Source organism: Garra rufa, chromosome 2 (assembly GCF_049309525.1).
Source record: "Garra rufa chromosome 2, GarRuf1.0, whole genome shotgun sequence".
Classification (NCBI taxonomy): domain Eukaryota; kingdom Metazoa; phylum Chordata; class Actinopteri; order Cypriniformes; family Cyprinidae; genus Garra; species Garra rufa.
Window position 1 is genome coordinate 65,967,774 of NC_133362.1, and position 26,148 is coordinate 65,993,921.

Consider the following 26,148-nt stretch of genomic DNA (forward strand, 5'->3'; position numbering starts at 1 on the left):
GATAAGCGGAAGAGGCGTTTTAAAAGGACCGCCGATTGACGTCCAATAACCGCTGATAGGCGGTGCCACAACTGGCAAATCAGCGGCGATCTAACAAAAAACAAGAATGAATAAGAAAAACATAACAAATACAGAATACAACAACATAAAAACACATAACGTAACAAGGACAATGTCAAAAGAAAACAGGAGTGGAGACAGAAAGTGGCAAATCGGGCACCATTCTGTGTAGGCCAAAAGGTCCTACGGGAAAATATAAGGACCCTGCAGAGGAAGTGGGGCAAGCTCGAGCGCAGCTGACAGGAACCATATGAAATCATAGGTCTAAAAGACAAGAGTGCAGATCAGAGGGATGAGAAGGGTTCCATATACCCCAAAATTAGTACAGACCACCTTAAATCCTTTAAGGAAGACACACCCCGGTTACCCCACAGACTTACTCTACATGAACCCCAACTTAAAAGACAAAAAGAAACTGGACAACACCCTTCACCTACACCTGTTGACCTCACCATCACTAAGGAAATGCAGTCCCCACCATCACTCCCATCCTCACCAACAGCACCAATGCTTTCACCCTGCATCTCCCCCAAATCGTCCTCTTCTCTTTCTCCACTGGACTTATCAATGCCACTTAACTCTCCTGTGTCCCCCATTACTGTAGCAATGGTTATACAAGCTGACGCCAAGGATGCAGTACATAGCTGTAAGTACTGATGAAATATCACACGTTGTAATCAATGTTGGTCTGAATTTTAATACGTCAGGTTGTGTGTGTGGGTGTTTTTATTATTATTTTTTATTCTGTAGGTATCCAAAGTGCCTGGGTTGGAAATGCAGGACTGATAGCGGAAAAAATTCCTGAGCCTGAACTTTTTTCCTTGCCCCCGAGGTGAGTAGGGGTGGGGGTACTATGTATGCGACACACTTTTAACACATAACTTGTTGGCCCCTGGGCCCAAACATATAAACAGCCTATGTATAACCCTGATCATCATTATTGTCAAGTGGCTCCTTTTAGATATTTTCATATTTGCATTATGCCCCCAGTATTATTCAAGAAAACACAGCATTTTCTTCTCAATATGTTCAGTGCCTAGATTGACATTATTAGCCCATCTTAGTACAACCACTGGAAGTAAATGCTACAGCCATACCAAGACAGGTTAGTATAAGTGGCAATAATAGTACTCCAAAGTACACAGGAATTGATTAACTAAAGGACATGAAAAGGACACACATTAATTTTTCTTTAACAAATTTAATTGCAAAATATGCACCATTCAACTGAAAAACCATAATAAATAAATATACTGTAAAAGACAGTATGGGATTAACAAAAAACATTTCTCCTTTCCATTTATTTCTTCCTTTCTGAACGTAGTTTCTGGTCCAAAACAAGGTTAATTTAATTTTGCTTTTTAAAATTCGTTTTATTTTGATATAGTTTTCAAATTTTCAATAAAATTTAGCTTAATTTTTATTAGTTTCATTAACAATTTTGTTAGTTTTAATTTAGTTTCTATTTTGTGAACACATTTCTATTTAGTTTTTATAGAGTTTAGTTTCAGTTTTAGTTTTTTGGAGATCAAACAGATCACGATTTCCTTGCAATTCTAAACTAAGCAAAATAATGTGAGACAAAATATCAATTTCTGCAGTATATTTAAAAGTGTTTAATTCATTTAAATTAATTATTAATCATTTAATACATAATATTTGTATGTTACAAAAATAATATATTTAATACACCAATTTATAATATTAAATTTATAAAAAAGTGGTTTGAATAAATAAATGACTTTTGAAAAACATTACTGGATGAATCTGCGTTTTTGAATCAATCTCTATTAATTTTTTAACAGTTGTTTCCATCTAGTGGCGAAACAATGCAATCGACACAAACATTACTTGAAGCGCCAATTACTTTCAAAAGACGTGCTCTATTTTGACCTCTACCATAGACATCAATGTTTATATCCAAACTATGATCTTTAATTGCTGTGATAATATGAATGGCTGTATTTGAAAAGACTGTTTGTGAAGCTGTTTTTTACATAAACATGATGGCTGCGCTCTCTGTCCGCGGCAGTGCAAAATCTGCAAATACAGATTTAAATGTTCCGTAAGGCTTTTTCAAATCAGTTTCTGTTGTGTTCTTGCGCAATAGCATGCTCCTGGTTGCCGGAGCTTTTGACACCAGCTTCCAAAGGGCTTTCCGTCGCTAACCACATCCTCAATCCAAGCCCAGCGCCATTTATTCTTTATGCCTTCATCGATATCTTTAATGTCTTCCCCTGGCTACATAAACATAGCCATGACTTACGGTTTGAGTTGCCAGTATGAGACACACATTAGTACAGTATGGGAGCTAAAAACACCTTTGCGCATGGAGCATTGCCTTAACCTGTATCAATCTATTTGACAAAGACACAAGGCCCGCCCCTTCCCTACTTCTAATTGGCTCATTGGCTAGTATGTCTATTGTTTGAGTCGTTGAGCGTTAAAGCTACTCTCTGACCTGCGCATCTCAGATCTAGAGAAATGACAGCTCAATATCCGCGAACCTGATTTTTTTTTTTTCCGCAGCCACAGTACGCCGGAAATCCGGCGTGGTGCCGGAACGCTATCACCCCTGGAAATGACAGCCATGTACTGCTGTCCAAAGTGGGACCGTACAAGTAATTTTATCAAGACATTCTACAGATCGGCCTCGGGAAGGAGTTGGAGAGTGAGGGTTTTTTTTTAGTATTGGGGTGTGTTTGTGTGTGTGTCAAAAGACTTTCGTGCAATATATTAATAATTTGTTTCATTTTGCCAAGATAATAAATGCATATCTGAGACCAGAAGTGGGTGAAAGTCAGCCTCACCCACTGCAGGAGGATGCTACGTCATGTGGTGTGTTTGCTTTGAAGGTGTGTGACGCAGCACATATGAAATGTTCATTGAAATAGGAGGATTTGTTTTCGTTTTTTGCTTTAACCTTTTCTTTAACAGAATCGACTGCTACACCGGCTACCCTCCTTTAGGCTACTTCAGGCCTTGATGCCACTCCACCAAGTAAACGTCCTTTTCCACCATACCCGCGAAGTATTCATCCTCATCAAAATCTCAAATATGTTCAGTTGGCAGAATTGAGAATTTTCCATCTTCCACCCACTTAATTAAGGCAAACATAATCGACTTGTTTCTTTCCGTCTCCTATCTTCAGCTCCCTCACATTGTCTGAATTCGCACCTCAGACAATGGTTATTTTTCCAAAAAATGTAAAATAAAAAAATTAATGAACAGAAATGTTGATTTTTTTTTGCACTTACATTACTTTTTTATAACTCTTTTATACTATATATATATATATACAGACGCAAGAAAAACCTTCACAAGTGATTTGTGAAAAGAAATGCTGATTTTTTACGCGTATTTACTTATTTTAAGGATTAAAAAAATATTTCTGTTTATATTTTCTAAATCTAATTTAAAAAAAAAACATTTTAACGTCACTATGGCATTGCGCATTCGCCGATTCTGCTAAGCGGATTAACCCATGGATCTGGAAAGAAGACGCTGCATTTTTTAATTCTCTGGAAAACTTTTTGGTGAGCACAGATTCCACACTAAATAAAATACTATATTTATTAAAAATGTTTACTGTTTGTGTTTTACAATTAATCCTCACTGTTTTCTTTTATTTTGTCATCTTAATTTCCTCAGTAGGTTACATATGATTTGCTATGATGTGCACAGACACAATGAGCGAGCCTCCACAAAGGATTTCCTATAAACGTTAGCTGTGTCTCATTTAGAAGGCTGAGCCCTCCGGAGGTCGCATTTGGAGGCTGCATACGTCATCAAGGCTGACTCATTTAAGAAAAGCAAGTAGGACACTTCAAATGAGACATTCTTTCACAGGTATTCGAAGAATGCATGAGGTGTATCCTTTGCTAATACAAATTCCTTCATTTAAGTAGTGTGAGAGTTCAACGATGCTCTAAATTTGTTTCCATAGCAACGTAATAAATTCTGTTTCCTTTTCCACCTGTCCTTTTTTTTTCCCGCCCATCCTACGAAGGCCGTCTCGTTTTTGTTCTAAGTTAAGGACACTTAGTATACACATCCTACAGAGAAAGCAGCCTCCAGAGGATTCGACCTCCGGAGGGCGCAGTCTAACAAATGAGACACAGCTTAACCGTTATCTAACTGATGCTGAAGAAGAAATTCCTCCAAGAACCCAATGAAGATGGGCACTAAAAAGAAGGTGTGTGGATAATCTCTCACTGCTAAGTCCGAGATGAAAGGGTAGTTCGCCCAAAAATTCTGTCATCTGCTGTAAAAACCCAGCTTGTCTTATTTTGTGTTTTCTAAATGATATAAAATCATCCTTCATAAGGTAAACATTCTCTGAAAATGTGACCTTGATGAATTGACTTCACCGACAGGGTCACAATTATTCATTCTCATGCTGTTCACACCGCACACTTTGTCTGCGTCAGGCAACGCTCCCAACGCATCTAGTTTGACAGATGTACGTTGAAGCTTTTACAATTTTCGTACAATTTTTGGTGCATTCACACCGCACACGTCAGGCAACGGTCCCAACGCATCTAGTTTGCACACTTCCCCTGAATAAACAATGGCAAACTAGTAGGGAGTGGACATTTTGAAATCTTCTCATGACCATGTTTTGCTAGCTAACGAAATGGGAAATAATTACGTTGAGAAAAGATTTGATAACTTAGCCGACGTCCCGATCTCTTCAGCAATCTTCATCCAAGCAAGTTCCTTTACATTCCTGTCTTTATACAACGACAAGTACGGATCATACAATTCTCTGCGATTGCAGACGGCTACAATGAGCAATATATATATATATATATATATATATATATATATATTGAAAATGATTTTTTCTCTGCTCCCGCTTCATTCAAGAAACGTGTGGTGACGTCGCTACAGTGAGACGCTCTAATTGGTTGACGCACTGCGTGAAGTGCGTCAAGTCCATCAAAAGTTCAGCTGGCTGAACTTCTGCGTCGCTTGCGTTTGCGTTTGCTGCGTTGACGCTTAAAACGCAGGTAACGTTTGAAAAGTTGACGGATCCAATGCACACAATGCAACGCAGAGCCTCTGACGGACCTCTGATGGACTCAACCATAGACTTTACATGTAATCTTGCCGCAACTGACGCTTGACGTTTGGGGCGGTGTGAACGCAGCATAAGACCTTAATTTAAGACCAACATTAAGATCTTTTTGATGAAATCTGAGAGCTTTCTGACCCTGCATAGACAGCAAGAAAACTACCATGTTTATATAAACCATGTGACATCAGGGACTGGTTGCATTAAAGGTTTAGTTGTGTCGGGTCCAAAACTAGTCAAGGGAGTATCACTTCTGTTGAGTGAAAATATAATAAGAGACCATGGGCCCTGCAGCTAGTCATAGTTAGCAGGCGTAACCACTATATAAATATTTTCCGATAAACTTAAGTAGCTTACACTACCTCACAACTGTCTTTAAAACATTTTGGAGCGTCCTTACAAATGGCGTCCCCTTCCCGAAGTGCCCTTGAAGGGCGCAAAAAAGTCATTTGGAATTCGCCCCATGATTCTAACGTGATTACCAAGTTGTTAGCAGGATTAGCAATTTGCTAGCATGTTTATAACATGATTAACATGTACCAAAATGTGGGAATTTTAATATAGGTAAGAGGTAATTTTATCAGATGATTATTATTCATGCAACAATACATATTGCTGTTAAGGTTTTCATTAATAACTATCACTATATAGATGATAACTTTGTCAGGGGCTCTTATGGATGTTTTTAGCAAGATTTTGTGAGAATTTAACTTATATCCCTGCTGAAAAACAAACAGCTAAAACCAGCTTAGGCTGGATGGCTGGTCTTAGCTGGTTTAAGCTGGTGGTTTCCCAGCCTGACCACCTAAGACCAGCCAGACTAGCCTGGCCAGGATGGAAAAGTGACCAAAACCCCTCTTAAAACCAGCCAACCAGTCTAGGCTGGTTTTAGCTGTTTTTATCATCAGGTATACTGAATGAAATAGAATAGACTTCTATATGGCCAGTGTTTGAATATTTCATTTCATTCCGTAAGCTACTGTTGTACACTGTTAACTAGTGTTAAATGCTAGTTTTAATAGTATTGATAACATTTCTGACAGATGATAACATGATGTTTCTGTGGGCTTTTTTGATTACTGTCAGTTTAAGTAAACAAAAACCAAAAAACTAAAGTAAAATTGGTACAAATCTTTCGTAAACAAGATAAGATCAAAATATTGCTTGCCCTAAACTACAACTTTCTGCTTTGCTAAAACATGTCAAATTAAGTAGGAAAGACAAGTCCAAGAAAGCTTATAATAGCTGGATCTGGCAACAAGGAGACACTCATATGAGGAGTTTTAAACAGCAAATTTGTCATTCAGAGAAATTTTATTTCTAAAAATGAATCATTTAGAGAGGACCAAACCTCTGTGACCTCATAGCTGGTTCAGGCCAGAGCATTTCTTTCCATAGGTTTGCAAATGAAGTTTCAGGTCTCTTTTATATGTGAAACTCTTCTCACACTGAAGACATTTGAATGGTTTCTCTCCAGTATGAATCCTCATGTGAGTCCTAAGGTTTCCTTTAACTGTGAAACTCTTCCCACACTGATGACAAGCGAAAGGTTTCTCTCCGGTGTGAGCTCGCAAGTGAACCTCGAGGACGGCGTTGTGTGAGCAAGTTCTTCCACAGTGGAGGCACATGCAAGCATTTTCCCCAATGTGAGATTTGACATGATTCCTAAGCAATTTCTTGTTGGTGAAACTCTCTCCACACTGCTGACATCTAAAACAGTTCTCTCTTAAATGCATCTTCATGTGCTTACTAAGGGTTATTTTACACCTGAAACTATGTCCACACTGACCACAAATATACGGTTTCTCTCCTGTGTGGATTCTCATGTGATTCTTAAAGCTGTCTTTGCGTGAGAAGCTCTTTCCACACTGTTGGCAGGTGAACGGACTCTCTCCAGAATGACATCGCACATGAGTGTTTAGGTTTCCTTTATGTATGAAACCCTGTCCGCAGTGAGGGCAAGTGTAAGGCCTCTCTCCAGTGTGAGTTCTCCTGTGGACTGTAAGGCCTTCTTTTTAAGAGAATGTTTTTCCACACTGCTGGCAGATGTAAGGATTCTCTCCAGTGTGAATTTTCATGTGGACGTTAAGGGTTCGAGTTTGGTCAAATGTCTTGCCACACTCTTAGCAAGTGAAACCCTTTTTAGTTCCATTCTTTCAAACTCTTTTTCGTGAGGAAGACTTTTTAGTCTGTGAGCAAGCAGAAGTTTCTCCAGTTATGAAATCGTCATGTTCCTCATAGTAATATTTATCCTCCATTTCATTCAGTTCTTCACTCTCCTCTTTCAGCCCCATCAGGTCTAAGGGAAAAAGAGTCAAATACAAGTTAACACCAGTTTAATGGCACAAAACAGCTGGTTTCTGCACCCACTAAGTCAGAACGAGCTTTATTGCCAAGTTTTTTTGCTCAGCTCTTTTTCAGCTAAATGCTGTTTTTTTTTCTTTGTAAAAGAATCAAAGAATACTGAAAAAATAATGGTACACAACTGTTTTTAACACTGATGAAGTCTGAAATGTGTCTTAAACAGCAAATCAGCATATTGATTCCGGAATGATCTGGAAGACTGGAATAATAATGTAAATTCAGCTTTGCCATTATAAATTACATTTTACATTTTTATTCAACTAAAAAATGTTATTACAAATGGTTAAAATATTTCATAATATTACTGTTCTAATTCAGTAATTCAGCCTTGGTGACTTTACAAGTCTTACTGATCCCAATGTTGTTGTTTTTTAGAAGTCATCAAGACTGCTTTAATTTAATCAAAAATACAGAAAAAAACTATGATACAGCAAAATGTTATTACAATATTCCTGTGATACAAAGCTGAATTTTCATCAGCTGTTACTCCAATCGTAAGTAGCCTAATTTTTCATTAGAATTATAAATATTTTTGGATATTTATGTGATTATTTTTTTCAGGATTCTTTGATGAATAAAAAGTTAAAAAGAACAGCATTTAGTCAAAATATAAATCTTTTCTAACAATATAAATTTATGCTATCATGTTTTATTCATTCAATATATCCTTGGTGAATGAAAGCATTAACTTCTTTCAAATAAAAAAAGAATAAAAATTTACTGACTCCAAAATTTTGAACATATTAGATATGTAATATTGTTCGGAAAAAACTCTCAGGTATCGAAAAATTTTAAGCAACACAACTGTTTCCAGCACTGATAATAAAGCAGTATATTCCGTATATATATATATATATATATATATATATATATATATATATATATAGTGGTTTCTAAAGGATCATGTCACACTGACTGAACACTGGAGTAATGATGTTAAAATAAAAATTTCAGTTAAAAATATTTCAGCTTTGATCAGAAATAAATTCCATTTTTAATGTCTATTAAAATAGAAGAAAGCTGTTTTACTTCATAATACTATGTCACAATATAACATCTGTCTGATGGGAAACAAAGTTGTGTTTACAAGTCACTTTTACTAATAAAAAAAGAAGAGGAAAAAGTCAATTATGATCAATACATGTAAAGTTAACGTGCAGAATTATTATAAATATTGTCGGTTGTAGTACATACTTTTATAATGATACTGTACAGTCTGTAGTCTCTAGTCTCATATATTGTCTGTATTACATGTTTTTTTTCTAACACCAGTCAAGAGTCATGCTCCTAATTTCACTGTATGCAGAAACACACAAAGACAATAAAGGCTTGTAATTCAATTCCATTTAAAAGTTTTATTTAGATATTTCAAATAAAGCCTAAAACATCATGGCTTTCAACTATTAAAGCTAAAAAAAAATGTTCACATGCAAATACATCAGTTGACCACAAATTTTTTTATAAAATATAAAAAGTAAAGATAATGTATTAATAAAAAAAGTAACATTTAATAATGACTCAAAGCAAAATGATCATTAACTACTGAAAGTAAAAGTAAAACTAATGAGATTGATTTCTCTCCTACTAATTAACCAGTAGGGGTGGATATACATATACAGTACATGCCAGACCAGTATGTGTAAATCTGCCACAGATATTCTGCATGACTGTGTATAAAAGATGATTGAATAAAATGATTCTCATGTGCAGTGCAATATGGCTCATTTCCAGGGTGGATCCTCTCATGTATTTTCAGATCTGATGACTGACTAAATCTCTTGTTGCAGTGTGAGCATTTACTGTATAAGGTGTCTCTCCAGTGTGGTTCATCTCATGTGTTTTCAAAAGAACTGACTGACTAAATCTCTTGTTGCAGTGTGAACACTCATAAGGTTTCTCTCCAGTGTGGATCCTCTCATGTATTTTCAAATGTACTGACTGATTAAATCTCTTGTTGCAGTGTGAACACTTATAAGGTTTCTCTCCAGTGTGGATCATCTCATGTATTTTCAGAGATGATGATTGATTAAATCTCTTGTTGCAGTGAGAACACTCATAAGGTTTCTCTCCAGTGTGGTTCATCTCATGTGTTTTCAAAAGAACTGACTGACTAAATCTCTTTTTGCAGTGTGAACACTTATAAGGTTTCTCTCCAGTGTGGATCCTCTCATGTATTTTCAAATGTTCTGACCGACTAAATCTCTTGTTGCAGTGTGAACACTTATAAGGTTTCTCTCCAGTGTGGATCATCTCATGTATTTTCAGAGATGATGATTGATTAAATCTCTTGTTGCAGTGTGAACACTCATAAGGTTTCTCTCCAGTGTGGTTCATCTCATGTGTTTTCAAAAGAACTGACTGACTAAATCTCTTTTTGCAGTGTGAACACTTATAAGGTTTCTCTCCAGTGTGGATCCTCTCATGTATTTTCAAATGTTCTGACCGACTAAATCTCTTGTTGCAGTGTGAACACTTATAGGGTTTCTCTCCAGTGTGGATCCTCTCATGTATTTTCAAATTTACTGACTGATTAAATCTCTTGTTGCAGTGTGAACACTTATAAGGTTTCTCTCCAGTGTGGATCTTCTCATGTATTTTCAGATATGCTGTCCGACTAAACCTCTTGTTGCAGTGTGAACACTTATAAGGTTTCTCTCCAGTGTGGATCATCTCATGTATTTTCAAAGATGATGATTGATTAAACCTCTTGTTGCAGTGTGAACACTTATAAGGTTTCTCTCCAGTGTGGATCATCTCATGTTTTTTCAGAGATGATGATTGATTAAATCTCTTGTTGCAGTGTGAACACTCATAAGGTTTCTCTCCAGTGTGGATCTTCTCATGTATTTTCAGACATTCTGTCCGACTAAACCTCTTATTGCAGTGTGAACACTCATAAGGTTTCTCTCCAGTGTGGATCCTCTCATGTATTTTCAGATATGATGACTGAATAAATCTCTTGTTGCAGTGTGAACACTCATAAGGTTTCTCTCCAGTGTGGATCCTCTCATGAGTTTTCAAATGTACTGATCGACTAAATCTCTTGTTGCAGTGTGAACACTCATAAGGTTTCTCTCCAGTGTGGATCCTCTCATGTATTTTCAGGTCTCCTGACTTACTGAATATCTTGTTACACTGTAAACACTCATAAGTGTGGATCCTCTTATGCAGTTTTAAATAAGATACTGAAGTAGAAATCTTTTCACACTTGGAACACATGGATTCTCTCACACCAGTATTTATATTCTCATATACTTTCAAACTTTGTAGACGGCAAAATCTTTTACCACACAAATGGCATGAATGTGGCTTCACCTTTGTATGAACTTTCAAGTGATTCCTCAGACCTGAAGCAGCTAAATACACTTTACCACATTGATCACATGGATGCTTCTCTCTAGTGTGGATGTTCATGTGCTTCTTAAAGTTTGATGAGCTTGAAAAACTCTTCCCACATTGATCACAAGTAAATGGTTTTTCTCCAGTATGAATTCTCATGTGACGCTCAAGATTTGTTTTTCTAGTGAAACTCTTTCCACACTGAGTGCAGGTGGAACATTTCTCTGCTCTTCTTTTCTTTAAATCTTTCTGTTTGGCTGGAGGTTTTACTCCAGGTTTGAAATGACTTTTCTCCTCAACTTGACTTGATTCTTCGTTCTCTTCTTTTTCTTTAATCAACTCTGAAATAAAAGTAAAAAGGGTTCATTTTCAGTAACTTGTTATAAGCTGGGAAACATGAACAAACTAACATTTGAGAGCAGTGCCAGTAAGTGCTACAGATGGTGGCACCAGAAGCAGATTAGGTAGAGCTGGTGTGTTGGATATCAATAACAAAGATAATCTAAAGGGGTCATATGATGTGGTTTCCTTTGGAGTGTTACAAGCTGTTGGTGCCTAGATAAGATTTGTGAAGCTGCAAAGCTTAAAGTCTCAAAACCAAAGAGAAATTTATGATAAAAGTTAAGACTTAGCCACAACTCCCTAAAACGGCTTGTTCAAACACCCCCCCCCCCCCCACACACTTGTCCACGTCACTGTGTGAGCAGATTAGCGTAACACATCCCATAAAAAAATATGAATATGAAAAGAAAGGCGTAACTTTACCGGCTGTAGTAGAGTTTAAGAGCCATGTTGAGGAGTCGCAGAACGTTTCATTGAAAAAGCAAACGTACTTGATTTGGCCTTTCAAATGTGGACACAACTTGAAATCAGTGTTTAAGTTATATTTACTTAACTGTTCTGGAACAGTAAAATGCAAATATTTGAGTGGGTGATGCACATTTCACGGAGGACTGTTTCCTGAACCTGGGAGAGCAGCTTACAATGCCAGATGAACACAAAGCGTTAGGCTATAAAGGTGGCCTGGACCAGAATATTAGATTATTCGATTATTCTAATATTCGTTCGGTGAGTTGGCATTCGATTTTAAATTTTGAGATGCGAATATTCTATTTTTTACATACACTTTGCATCCCCCCGCGAAACAGTTCTCATTCACACTTAAATATGAATGAAGATCAGACTTCTGCCACTAACATAGAGACAGCAAAAAGAGAGAGAGAGAGAGATTGAGCAATATTTGAGAGACACTACTAAAGTACAGTCGGGCTCACTTGAATGGTTAAAGCTAAACTAGGGCTGTGCTGTCACAATAACAACCGCGCCTCTGCGTTCAAATGCACACAGTAGGCTAAAGCTGACCGCTAAAATAATCACCATGAATGTGTCGGGGGAAAAAGCAAGGAGATATTCAAATTATTTATTAATAAACTAGTATTTGACACAAATATAAAGTTGCCGATCCTGACTCGTCATCTGCTCACTGGACGCGCCTTTAATGCCTAAATGTATATTTATGGATTAGGCCTATAGCTAATGAAAGAGTTTTGTTTTTCAATTTGAATTATTTAAATTATTTCTTTACAGTTCCGGATGATATATTACTCTTACCTGTATGAGAAAAAATTTAGTTTCACATCGCACCAGCCTCCGTGTCCTGCAAAGCGCGCTTCAGCTTTACTCTCCGCACAAACGACTGGATATGCGCCTAATAGCACACGTTTATCTAGGTTAAACAATTAAACTAATATTGTGATATGCTTCAAGTTTTTTATATTTATGGATTTTAATTTAAATCAGGATGACTTGAGATTGCTAAATTGATCTGTTTGGCGCTGGCCGCTTGGTCGTTACTTTAAAAAAACAATTTGAATTTGACAAATAAAAAGTGTTACAAATATATTTCTAAAATAACTTTATAACCAAAAGAAACAAATATAAATGTAATCACATTGCTATTACAGCAGCTGTGCAGTGCAGAAGAGAAAGAGAAACAAGACCGGTTCCAGTCGGACTCGGGCCAGTAATTCTCATGAGATGTCGGAATAGGTCTTGGCAAGGTTTTAGGAATTTTTGCAACTAATGTTTGTTGAATAGCCTATTTAACACTCTTATTTAGGCTAGTTTCTTATTTAAATGTATTATTTCTTTGATTTATTATAGCGTTTTGTAGGCTGCTTGTTCTGCTTGTTCACTGCCGGAAGTGCTCAAATAAACACGCACGTTTGTTAATAATGTTTGAGCCTCATTTATTTGGGGTTTCAAAATAATATACATATGTATTTTATATATAGGCCTATATACACATACGTTATATACAATTTATATTTATTTATAAATAATTTATATATATATATATATATAAACACCGCGCCATTTTTTGTTCTTCTTTTATTTAAATAGCCTACACTTTACGGTGTCAGTAATTACTGTGCTGCTAATTTCTCATGTGGGAGTGATTTGTTTGTTAAAATATGTTAGGCTACCTTATTAAAAGTATTGCTCTTAACAGACCTGTGTGTTTTGTATCACTAGCGCAGTGTCTTTTCACGAAGCAAGCTCTGCCTGCGTGAGGCGCGCCGCATCCAACTCGCAATGTTCTATTACAATTTATTAATTCTGAAAGTGTTATGTGTTCATATTGCACCAGAATGCCACACTGCACTCCTTTGTGTCCACAGCAAAAATCGATTGGATGAACTGTTCTCGACATAATCAAAATGCAAACATAATAAAAATGCATACACACAGACATTCCTGCCTTTATTAGAGAGCAGAATATGTTTAGCCCCTCCCTTCGAAATATTCTGTGTTGATTACTGCCGAAGCTTTGAAGCTCAAAAAATTGGATTCGGACCAGCCCTACTATAAAGTGGGCCAATCACAATGTTGCATGAACAGTCTGTGTTTCTGACTGATGGCCTGTAAGTACGTTTTCATATTTAAAGAATTCAGTATTGACTATTCAAACATGCTTGTTGTTTGTTGTTCTACGATCGCAAAAGCAGACTGCATATACACAATAATAACTGCACAAACACATAGCATTATAACACACACAAAATAATGCTCTTTTTAGCATCATCATATGCCCCATTTAATCATAAGATTACTACCGTTTTAAATTCATAAGCGCAGTTACTAAAAAAATATTACAGGTTTATTTCTTGGTAATACACATTTGACAGCTAAGCACTGAACCTGAGTTGGGAAGCATGCAAAATGTACCTTTATTACCATCAGTGACGTAAAAAAAAATCCAGTCTTCAAATAGAAAATTAATATATTCTATTCTTAGTAAAAGTATTAACTGACCAACAATTTAAGAGATTATAACTGATGTGCAATTCAGTCGCAAAGTTAAGTCTCCCAAAATACAAACTCAAACTAAAGATATTATAGCATTGGACTATTTCAGCCGCACCACCATGACTTTAGCTAACACTACTGTTTCTGCATCAGCCTTGTTTGATCTGTTCATAAAAAATTCAGTACCACTTTCTTTGAAACCCATATTTATAATATATTATAAAATACTATAATGAATGCATAATGCATTATAAAAAACCTTTTTGTATGTTGTATTATATCATGAGTATTCATAAGAACAGTTTTTATGCATTATAATTTCTCTTTATTTGTGGTTATAGCTAGGGCTGTCGCGATAACCGCAATATCGAAATACCGCGCTATTGACGTGCATAACCGCAGAGGAATGCAACAACCGCAGCAACCGCGATATTTGCCTGTTTTCTTTTTTCCTAAGGATTTGCCCTTCTCACTTAATGCCTGTGTGCTGAATATTAAATTAGTAATAAGTTAGTAATGATAACATAATGTGTTTATTATGAGGCTCAGTAGATATGCACTTAACAAGCCTAAACAGACAGCGAATGAGAGAGAGATCGACTGAGCTTGTGCGATTACCTGCGTCTGTCTTTCAGATCGAGTCAGGTATGTATGTGAAACTAGCTTGTCATGTCCAAGGAAAGTGAAATCTCTGTCTTAACATCGATGCTCTGCTGGTCAGCTAAGCCTTTAAAAGTGGCGATTAAAGTTAAAATTATTTTAACATCGTGTTTCATTACGTCTCTCTTTGAATAAATAAGCGTTTTGAAGGTGTAGTTGAATGAACGGTTTAAAGACTTACTCAAAGATAGTCTCTTGCCTCCATCTTGTGGCGTAAAAATGAAACTGCACTGACTGACAGCTCGCCTAGAACACGCAGGTGAAATACTGACAGAAAGTCTCTTGTCCAGTCAGACTCGAGGGAGCGCGCTAACTGTTGTATATACGAAGATTTCAGATGCAAAGCCTCTAAATATGTCTGACATTTTTCTTCAAAATTTGCATTTCTTTCTTGGCTAGGTTTCTATGTAAGTACTGTTTACTTCACTTCATGTATCAACGCGATTTGGTTTCGGTTTACTTCACTTCATGTATCAACGCGATTTGGTTTCGGTTTATTGATTTCTGAATATGACCTTACATTGTAACAGCCTACACACAATTATATATATATATATATGGCGGTAATACCGCATACCGTGCTACTGAGCCACTCAAAATTACCGCAAGGGAAATTCCTTAACCGCGACAGCCCTAGTTATAGCTTTTAAGAGTATGATTACCTCCTGATAGTTATAACATATTACAAGTCACGTATCTTACCATGTTACGCATGTCACTTTACTTAAAGCACAGAGAGCACTTATAAGTAATAATAATAACACTAATAATATTTCTCAAAGAGCCATAATTTGATGTATCAGATGAATGTGTAACATGACACATTTGTTTTATCAGTTTGATTTTTTTGAAGGTACCCTTTAGACAGCTTTTGAAAAGTAACTCTGAAACTGCATGTCAGCTAGCAATAATTATTATTAGTAGTATGCTAAATACTGTATTTTGATGGTTCCCCAAAAGACAAACTGATATGTAACTTTGCAAGTATGTGAATCTTCAACCTAGCCTAACCTTAACCTAAGTCGAATAATACTAGACTAATAATACTAATAATAAAGGAGTGTTAGTGTAGTTGGAAAGTTGCTTCTAGTCAGTAGACCAGGGGGCCCATCATAATAAAATATATTGTAAAAAAAAAAATTGGTATAGGATAAAGTCCATTAAAAATTGCGTAGATTTAATATGCCGCCCATTGTGTCTAATAAATAATCATATTCTTAAAAGTTAGAACCCCAAATACTCAAGTACTTTAGTATTTTGTAATTGTTATGATTATTCATAAGATGATACAACATATTATACGATTATTATTTTTTATTTTTTATAATGCATTCATTACAATGCCTTAGTAATACTTTATAATGGATTATAAATAGGGGCTTCATAGAAAATGTTACCAAGACTTCTGTGCAGAATTTAAATGTTTCTTACTAGATCTGGAAGTGTTTTTGCTCCCCCATCTATACTTTAACAGACTGTTCAGCTTTAAAGATTGTTTCTATTACAATTAACTAAATCTAAAGCAGCTTGAAACTCAGTATTAATAAAACTTTGAAATAATGTACCACAAACAGACATTAAAGATGAATGAAGATTAAACACCAACCTCCTTGTTCCTCCTGTTTTATTCTCAAAGGTTCTGGTTCCTGTTTTATTCTCAAAGGTTCTGGTTCCTCTTGTTTTATTCTCCAGGTTTCTAGTTCACTCGTGTTCTCCTCACTCTCCACTTTAACAAACTCCATCACATCAACAGATCTCAGTTCAGCAGATACTTCTCCAGATATTCCTGCTCGCTTCCAAACCTAGTCACAGCTGTGAAGAATATTACAGATATTTACTGACTTGATTCAAAAACTGTATTTTTCTATTTACAGAAACTTCATTTCTCACAGATTGAACTAAAACAGAATCCCAACAAAACAACAGAGAGCAGTGAAACTAATCTTCTTCTTCTTAGGTTTAATGGTGTTTATCAAACAGAAGTGTGTGTGTTAGTGCCACCTGCTGGACTGGAGTGAGAAGCGCCGAAAGGAGGGAAAATATTACGGGGAATGACTTTGTTTGTCTACAAGATGCAAAGAGAATAATATTCTTTCCTACAATATACAAAAAAGTATTTAACCCACAATGCCCCAACCTCAATTTACAGTTTAACTGAGTCCCTACAGGATGAACAAGTACAAAAACATTTGAAAAATGTGTCTACCCTTGATTTCCTTTTCCCATCCTCTCTGCCATTCCTTTATTAAACTTGATTATGACCTTTTCTGCATCTTTAATTGGCAAAAACCATGTCAACATATTCAGTTGTTACTCCTCATCTTCCCTTTTAACAGTGAACAGTTCAGTGAATAAATACAATATACAATACCTGCTTTACTAGAAACTTAATCTCTAGAAGTGCATTCATTAAAAAGTATAATTGTGTACGATCAGTGTTATGATTTTAGTGAAGTTACAAGTTTTGAAACCAAAATACCTGCAACATCCAGTTATACCTTTAAGAAACTCAGAAGAGAAGATCAGGAGACTCTTGATTGAGATATTACTAAAACACTCCATCACTGAAGTTTTATTCAGATTTCAGGATCGTCATTAGAAGATAAAATATGCAAAGGATGTAAGCAGTTACAGGGATTTGCCCAGATTTTCAGCGACTCTAATCCAATCAGCAGAACTATAGACTCATTATCACAGAGATCAGGGAAAGTCTCACCTTCAGCCTCTGCATTCATATTTAACTCAGATATTGATCAGAAACAAAGACACCAATTAAAGAAATGAGGCAGAAACATCAACAGCCAATAAAGACAAAAGATGACACTTACCATCATTTCACATTCATATTCACACACTCCTAAAGCTAAAAATATTCATTTAAAACAAACTGCTCACATCCCTTGAATACTGTGTTTAAGCTTGTGATCTGAGAGCTTTGTCTTCATCTGTAAGAACGGCCTCCTGAAATCTGAATAAAACTCCAGTGATTGATTGTTTTAGTCAGTCTGGATGATCACAGCGACACACAGGACCAGCTCAAACAAGTCTCCTGATCTTCATTTTCCTGCAGGTGTATTAAAGGTATTTTGTTTTCAAAACGTCTAACTTCACTAAAATCATAACACTAATACAACATGACATATTTTTTTTTCTTTTTCTGATGGATGTACTTCTAGTTAAAGTTTCTAATAAACTGTTTATTGTGTCTTGTATTTATTAGCCAAACTTTTCAATGTTAAAAAAAGAAGAGAAGGAGTAACATATGTTTTTGCCTATTAACGAAACTGAAAAGGTATAATCAATGGACTATTCCTTTTAAATTTGCCATCACACAACCTTTGTAAACGTTACACAGCAGCATTGACTAGTTTAATGTGAATTTAATGGCAAGGTATATAAAGCATAGTCTTATAAATGAACATTAATAAAGAATATTATTAATAGATTTACAATGTTAGTAACTTTATAAAAGCATCATCATATGAGTTCGAAATTCTATTCTATATACAACATTTCTATGATATATTTGTGATTCTAGAGAGCAGTGAACCAATGGGACTTTTATTTTGCTCTTGTGATGTGACGTCATAAAGATGCGCCGAGCTCCTTGTCTGTTTGTGATTCGCCTGAAGAAAGGTTTGTGCTTTTAAAGTTTTTAAACCAATGGACATTGTTGCGTTTTTAAAGCTATGTAAAATAAATCATCCTTATTAAATATAACCAGAAATTCTTTATCCAGTGTTACTGAAGACGTCAGCCTTTAGCATTTCTCTCTCTCTATCATGAATCAATCGTGTGATGATAAGAAGTGACGAGAGAAACTGAAAATCCGAATCATTTGAATCAAATATTTGTGAAATAATTCAGTGATTCGATTCAGCGGCACGCGGACTACAAACGACAACAACAAACTCAAACGAGTGAATCACAACCGAGAATGATTTCATGAAAGGGTAATATTTTAGATATGAAAAAAACAAAAAATGTAATACCAAATATAAAAAAAAAAAAAAAAACTAAAATTATAATCTAAATATGAACCTTTGGTGTTATTTGTATATATTTTATAATTTTTATATAAAAGTCTATTAACTCTCTGAGACTCTGACTGTCTTTCCAGGGCACTGACTATACTGAATTAGGAGCTGATTGAGACTCACCCAGAGATCTAGTTTGCATTGATTTTTCTATTATTTATTCTCATCTTAAACAGGACAAAGTGTACAAACACACAGAAAAACACCTGGAGAATTAACAGAGATACACGTGACACTATTATAAAGATGGCGTTTATTAAGGAGGAGAGTGAAGACATGAAGATTGAAGAATCATTCAGAGTCAAACATGAAGATACTGAGGAACAAACAGGTTGGTTTTTATTCTCAAAGCTGGACTATATCTTCTTATTAAAATGTCCAGCTCTACAGAAAAAAAAAACATATTTTTTGTAACATTAAACACAATATCTACTTTTGATTAGAAAACAATGAAAGCGGTATCTGACAAAAAAAAAAAAAGTTATTTTGCTTGAAGCAAACCATGACACTTCAGTTTTTAACTTGACATTTGTTTTATTGTAAGTGATTTTTTTCTGCTGTCATCAAAAGTGTAATATTAAAATGTAAATAGCAGTGAATGTTCATTACAACAAGCAATAAATAGTCATATTTCAGAAACACCAGCTTGTAGCTTAACTGAATATGCAGGACAGCCACATAGTAGTGCGTTACAATAGTCCAGTTTAGACGTCATGAATGCATCAAATAACTGTTCTGCATCTGAAACAGGTAACATGTTCTGTAATAGTTATTCATCTTGTATTTTAAATATGAAATGACGTTACATGTACTTTGTTACTCTCCAAATCTGGAGCCAAACAATAAAATAGAAACCGAAAATCTCTCATCGCAACCTTTGTGGGTTTAATTAGGAAATATTTCTTACTTGAATGCTGCTTTTAAATTCTCTAACGTGAAGATAAACATGGCAGATTATGTGTGGGTTTTTTAAAAGGAGTGTTTTTGCACAACAATATACATGTTACAAATAATTGTTTTTAGTTATAGTTATAATTAATGATTAAAATTGGAAGGAAATGCGTTTAATAGAGACAGATCAGCAGCAGTATTTGTATCAATGAGACTGGTTTTCAAAAACAATTGGCTACTTGGTAAAAAGATGCCAATAAGCCACATATTTTAAATGTACAATCTTTATGTTTTCTTACATTAATTTGGAGATTCAATGTGAAATTGTTTATTGTCAAATAGTTTTTTAATTAATTGACAGCATTAGTCTAAGTGTTTTGATGTCTGTTGCTTTGTGCCTTTAAACTGTTGTTAACTTACATTTTTCTCATTTCACCTCAGACCTGATGGCACTGAAAGAGGAGAGTCAAGAACGTCTAGGTTACGTAGGTAACCCTCGTTCCCTGAAGGAGGGAACGGAGACGTTACATGGGAATTTGCTTAGAATCCAATCATCTCTGAGCCTTATACAAAAGGCCAATGAAAATTGGCGAGTGGCATTTGCATGACGCGCCACGCCCCGTACATACGGGTATAAATAGCGACGTCATGCGCCAGTCAGACAGGTTCTTCGCTGAGGAGCCGGGTTGAGCCGGCGTCAGCGCGACGACATGGACGTGGCAGGGGATGTAACGTCTCCGTTCCCTCCTTCAGGGAACGAGGGTTACCTACGTAACCTAGACGTTCCCCTTCAGTCGAATCACTTCGACGTTACATGGGAACTGACCCTATGGAACAAGCCACGTCCCTGCGCCGCGTTAACGTAACCTTCCCAACGCCCTAGGGCCCGGGAAGGGGGGTCCCCAGGGATGCCAGAAACTGAAGCAGGGGTTGGGGGGGGCGGAGACATGAATTCTGTTCATGTGAAAATAAGAAATTCAATATATCCATAAGGAGTTTAGGGATATACGAGGAAAACGGAGGCCTTCTGGTTGGCCCCTGGAGAATATAAAAAAGATAGCCACAGCCTGCGGGGCGAAGGAGACCCGGCAGGAGCACAGTCAAGAGCTACTCCGCATCTAGCCCAGACTGCGGGGCATGGAGGACCAGGTTCGCCGGAGGGAACATACTGGGAGATAGCGCACGGATCCACGAGGAATGGCGCAGCAAGCCGACACTAGCCGTCCTCTCGGTCACCTGTCAGAACTCGGGAGGAAACGGCCTCTAAGCGAAGGTTGTAAAACCTGGCGAAGGTATTCGGTGTCGCCCAGCCGGCAGCTCTGCAGATGTCCGCTAATGAGGCGCCATGTGCCAACGCATAGGAAGATGCAACACTCCGTGTGGAGTGGGCATGCAAACCTAAGGGGCAAGGCTCTCCCTGGTATAAGTAGGACAGGGAGATGGCTTCTACCACCCAATGCGCCAACCTCTGCTTGGAGACAGCATTTCCTTTCTGCTGACCTCCGAAGCAGACAAAGAGCTGCTCAGTGCGTCTGAAGTGCCGAGTGCGGTCTACGTAAGTGCGCAGAGCACGGACTGGACACAACGATGCAATTGCTGGGTCTGCCTCCTCCAAGGGCAGAGCTTGCAGGTTCACCACCTGATCGCGGAAAGGCGTGGTGGGAACCTTGGGCACATAACCGGGCCGGGGTCTCAGGATGACGTGAGAATCGCCGGGCCCGAACTCAAGGCACGCTTCGTCGACAGAGAAAGCTTGTAGATCCCCCACCCTCTTGATGGAGGCCAACGCGGTCAGGAGCGCTGTCTTTAAGGACAGAAATTTAAGCTCGACTGAGGCGAGGGGCTCAAAGGGAGGTCCCCGCAGGCCCTGGAGGGCGACGGAGAGGTCCCAAGAGGGTACGAGGCGCGGTCTGGGAGGGTTAATCCTCCTAGCGCCTCTGAGGAATCTCACGACCAGAGGGTGCTTACCTAGGGATGATCCATCCACTGCATCGTGATGTGCGGCGATAGCGGCAACATACACTTTGAGAGTCGAAGGGGACAGCCTGCGCTCCAACTTCTCTTGCAGGAAGGAAAGCACTACTGCAATCGTGCATCTCTGTGGGTCTTGTCCTCGTGAGGAACACCAGTCGACGAACAGACCCCACCTCAGTGCGTACGCCTGCCTTGTAGAGGGGGCTCGGGACTGAGTGATGGTCTCTATCACGGCCTGAGGAAGGCCGGCGAGGTCTGTAGCGTCCCGTCCAGGAGCCAGACATGCAGGTTCCATAGATCGGGACGCGGGTGCCAGATTGTGCCCATCCCCTGAGAAAGAAGGTCCTTCCTCAAGGGGATTTTCCAGGGAGGGGCTGCCGCGAAGGAAATAAGTTCTGGGAACCAGGTCCTGGCAGGCCAGTATGGGGCGACCAGGAGAACCTGCTCCTCGTCCTCCCTGATCTTGCACAGGGTCTGTGCAAGGAGGCTCACTGGGGGAAAGGCGTACTTGGGCCCCGGAGGCCAGCTGTGAGCCAGAGCGTCCCTGCCGAGGGATACCTCGTTGAGGGAGAAGAACTGCTGGCAGTGAGAGGAGTCGGGGGAGGCAAACAGATCTATCTGGGCCTCCCCGAAATGGCTCCAAATCAGCTGGACAATCTCGGGGTGGAGTCGCCATTCTCCAGGGAGGGTGGACTGCCGTGAGAGCTGATTGGCTGCACGGTTGAGTTACCCCGGAATGTGAATGGCTCGTAGCGACCTCAGCCACGTTTGACTCCAGAGGAGCAGACGGCGGGCGAGTTGTGACAAGCGACGGGAGCGGAGGCCGCCCTGGCGGTTGATGTAGGCCACAGTCGCAGTGCTGTCGGTACGCACAAGCACGTGCTTCTGACGCAACGTCAGTCGGAAGCGACGAAGGGCCAGAAGCACAGCCAACAACTCTAGGCAATTGATGTGCCACTGCAGTCGAGGTCCTGTCCAGGAGCCCGAAGCTGCTTGCCCGTTGCACACAGCACCCCAACCTGTGGTGGAGGCATCCGTGTAAACCACGATGTGCCTGGACACCTGCCCCAGGCGTACTCCGGCCTGGAGAAAGGCAGGGTCTGACCACGGGCTGAATAGGCGGCGACACTGCGGGGAAACGCCAATCCGGAGTGTGCCACGGTGCCATGCCAGTCTCGGGACTCGGTCGTGTAGCCAGTGCTGAAGCGGTCTCATATGAAGCAAGCCCAGCGGCGTGACCGCGGCCGCAGCTGCCATATGCCCCAGGAGCCTCTGAAAAGTTTTTAGAGGAACCGCTGTCTTGTGCCTGAATAAATCTAGACATCTCAGCACCGACTGAGCGCGCTCGTTGGTGAGACGGGCTGTCATGGAGACCGAGTCCAGCTCCACACCGAGAAAAGAGATCCTCTGCACTGGGGAGAGTTTGCTCTTTTCTCGGTTGACCTGAAGGCCCAGGCGGCTGAGGTGCTGAAGCACCAAGTCCCTCTGGTCGCATAGCACCTCTCGAGAGTGGGCTATCAGAAGCCAGTCGTCGAGATAGTTGAGGATGCGGAAACCTGACAGCCAAAGAGGGGCCAGGGCCGCTTCCGCAACCTTGGTGAAAACGCGAGGAGAGAGGGACAGGCCGAATGGGAGAACTTTGTACTGGTATGCTCGACCCTCGAACGCAAACCGAAGAAAGGGCCTGTGGCGAGGAAGAATCGAGACATTGAAGTACGTGTCCTTCAGGTCGATGGCTGCAAACCAATCCTGGGGACGAATGCATGAGAGCATGCGCTTCGTCGTAAGCATCTTGAACGGCAGCCTGAGAAGGGACCGATTCAGTACTCTGAGATCCAGGATGGGTCTTAACCCATCACTCTTTTTGGGCACGATGAAGTAGGGACTGTAAAACCCTGACCTCATCTCGGCTGGAGGGACAAGCTCGATCGCATCCTTCGCCAGTAGGACTGCGATCTCTGCACGCAGGACAGCGGCGTGGGTGTCTGAGTGGACATGAGTGTGAAGGACACCTCTGTACCTGGGCGGAGCTTTGGCGAACTGAATCTCATAGCCGAGACGTACCGTCCGTATCAACCACCGCGAGGGGCTGGGAAGCTGAAGCCAGGCCCCCAAGCGCCTCGACAGGGGTGTCAAGGGAACGTTGACCGACGTGACCGTGGTGGGGCAGCCTAGGGGGGGAACAGGGAGGGGAGACAAGCTGCTCTGAGCAGGGCCTACCTTCTTCCCAGGTTCCCGCGCTGGCGACAGACAGCTCCGTATCCGGCTCCGAGAGGGCATCCTGGTGCCGCCCGGAGCGGGAACACGGGGCCGAGGCCCCGGAGGTGAAGGAAATTGCTCTTTTATTGAAGTTGTGGGTACCGCCGACCCGTGGGCCGGCGGCGACGTTAAAGTACACAACAACCCCCGGCCCTCCACCGGGAGCGGGGACGCAGATGTTTTCGCCCCCTGAAGAACAAACTTCTCCACCTCCGAGTTGCCCCGCGTCAGGGACGTTTCGCGGCTCTTTTGCGGGTGTTCTTAGCAGGTCCCTGAGAGGCGGGCGGCGCCCCGCCCCCGCGGCCGGCTCGACGTCGGGCCGTCTCCTTCTTGGGTTCAGCAGGCGACGGAGCAGGTTTGGTGGGGGCCGCGGGGGGCGCCCTCGGCGACGAGCGGAGGGAGGCTGGGCCACCGGCGGCGGGATGGGTTTGGACTCGCGGCGGGGCAGGATGTGTTGGATGGCCTCCCTCTGCTTCTGGACTGCCGAGAACTGCTGGGCAAAGTCCTCGACAGTGTCGCCGAACAGGCCACTCTGGGAGATGGGAGCGTCAAGAAAGCGAGCCTTGTCGACGTCTGCCATCTGGGCCAGAGTGAGCCATAGGTGTCGCTCCTGGACCACGGCTGTGGACATCACCTGACCAAGGGAACGCGCCGTGACCTTCGTGGCCCGTAGGGCGAAGTCGGTGGCGGCGCGGAGTTCTTCCATAACCCCCTGGTCGGGACCAACCTCGTGCAGCTGTTTCAGGGCCTGAGCCTGATAAACTTGTAAAATCGCCATAGCATGCAGGACGGTGGCGGCCTGTCCAGCGGCGTGATAAACGCGGCCCGCAAGAGCGGACGAACGCTCACACGCCCTGGATGGGAGATGCGGACGATCCCGCCAGGTGGCAGCGCCGCGCGGGCACAAGTGCACCGCTACAGCGCGCTCGACCCGGGGAATCGCTGCATACCCCCTGGCCGCCCCGCCATCGAGGGTGGCGAGGGGAGAGGAGCTGGGGCGGGGCCGTGATGAAAAAGGGGCCCGCCAGGATCTTGTCAGCTCCTCGTGCACCTCCGGGAAGAATGGGACCGAGGGAGGGCGAGGTGGAGCCGCGGGGGCCCTCCCCAGGAACCAATCATCCAGCCTAGAAGGATCGGCCGGGGGAAGCGTACTGCTCCGGGAACTTGACGGGACCACGCTGTGTGACAGAAGACCGCAGGGCTTTCTGGGCCGGCGGTGCGTTCTGCACGGTGACTGTTAAGTCCTGGCCGCGGTGGCCGAAAAGCATTGGCGGCTTAACGACGGACCGCGGGAGGAAGACGGAGGGAGCCGCCTCGCGAACGAGCGGCGGGACTTCAGCGTGGTCATGGTCATGCATTCGCAATGAATGCATTCACCATCCATGAACGCTGCCTCAGCGTGCTCACTCCCCAAACACGTGAGGCAGTGATCATGTCCGTCCGCAGGAGGGAGGAAACTACCGCATCCTGAAGCGCACGGCCGAAAAACCATTCTGAAAAGAACGTCTTTTTCGGCCGTGATAAATTGCTCTTTTAGCTCCCGGTCTGCCCAGGGAAAAAGCCGCGGGGCGGCTGTGCACTCAACGGGACTCTCTCGCTGGTAAGCAGAGCGGCTGTAGTGGCCGTGAAAACGGCAGCCCGCAGGAGATCGCTGACGGCTGCAGAACGATAAGCTCTTTTAGTTTGCAGCACGTCAGAAGAGAGAGCAGGAACTCTGGAAGGACTCTTGTAGAATTGTAGACTCTAGCAGAGAGAAACAGCAGTCTCAACATTCAGACGGATCTGAAGCGAAGAAGCTGTCTGACTGGCGCATGACGTCGCTATTTATACCCGTATGTACGGGGCGTGGCGCGTCATGCAAATGCCACTCGCCAATTTTCATTGGCCTTTTGTATAAGGCTCAGAGATAATTGGATTCTAAGCGAATTCCCATGTAACGTCGAAGTGATTCGACTGAAGGGGAACTCAAAGAAACAGAAGAGAAAGATCAAAATGAGAAACATGATTTAAAAACTGAAGTAAAATCAATTAAATGCTCACAGAATAAAAAAACATCCTCACCAGAAATAAGTAAAAAAACACAAACTACAAACCTTAATTCTAACATGAGAATTCAGACTGGAGAGAGACCTTACAGCTGCCAACAGTGTGGGAAGAGTTTCATCTTAAGTGGACATC

At 40.8% G+C, this 26,148-nt stretch overlaps 2 pseudogenes; both read right to left on the bottom strand.

Annotated features, from left to right (window-relative positions):
- Positions 1-6,498: 6,498 nt before the first annotated feature.
- Positions 6,499-7,431, bottom strand: LOC141326049 (uncharacterized; annotated as a pseudogene).
- Positions 7,432-8,836: 1,405 nt separating this feature from the next.
- On the bottom strand, positions 8,837-16,750 carry LOC141325688 (uncharacterized; annotated as a pseudogene).
- Between the last annotated feature and the right edge of the window lie 9,398 nt (positions 16,751-26,148).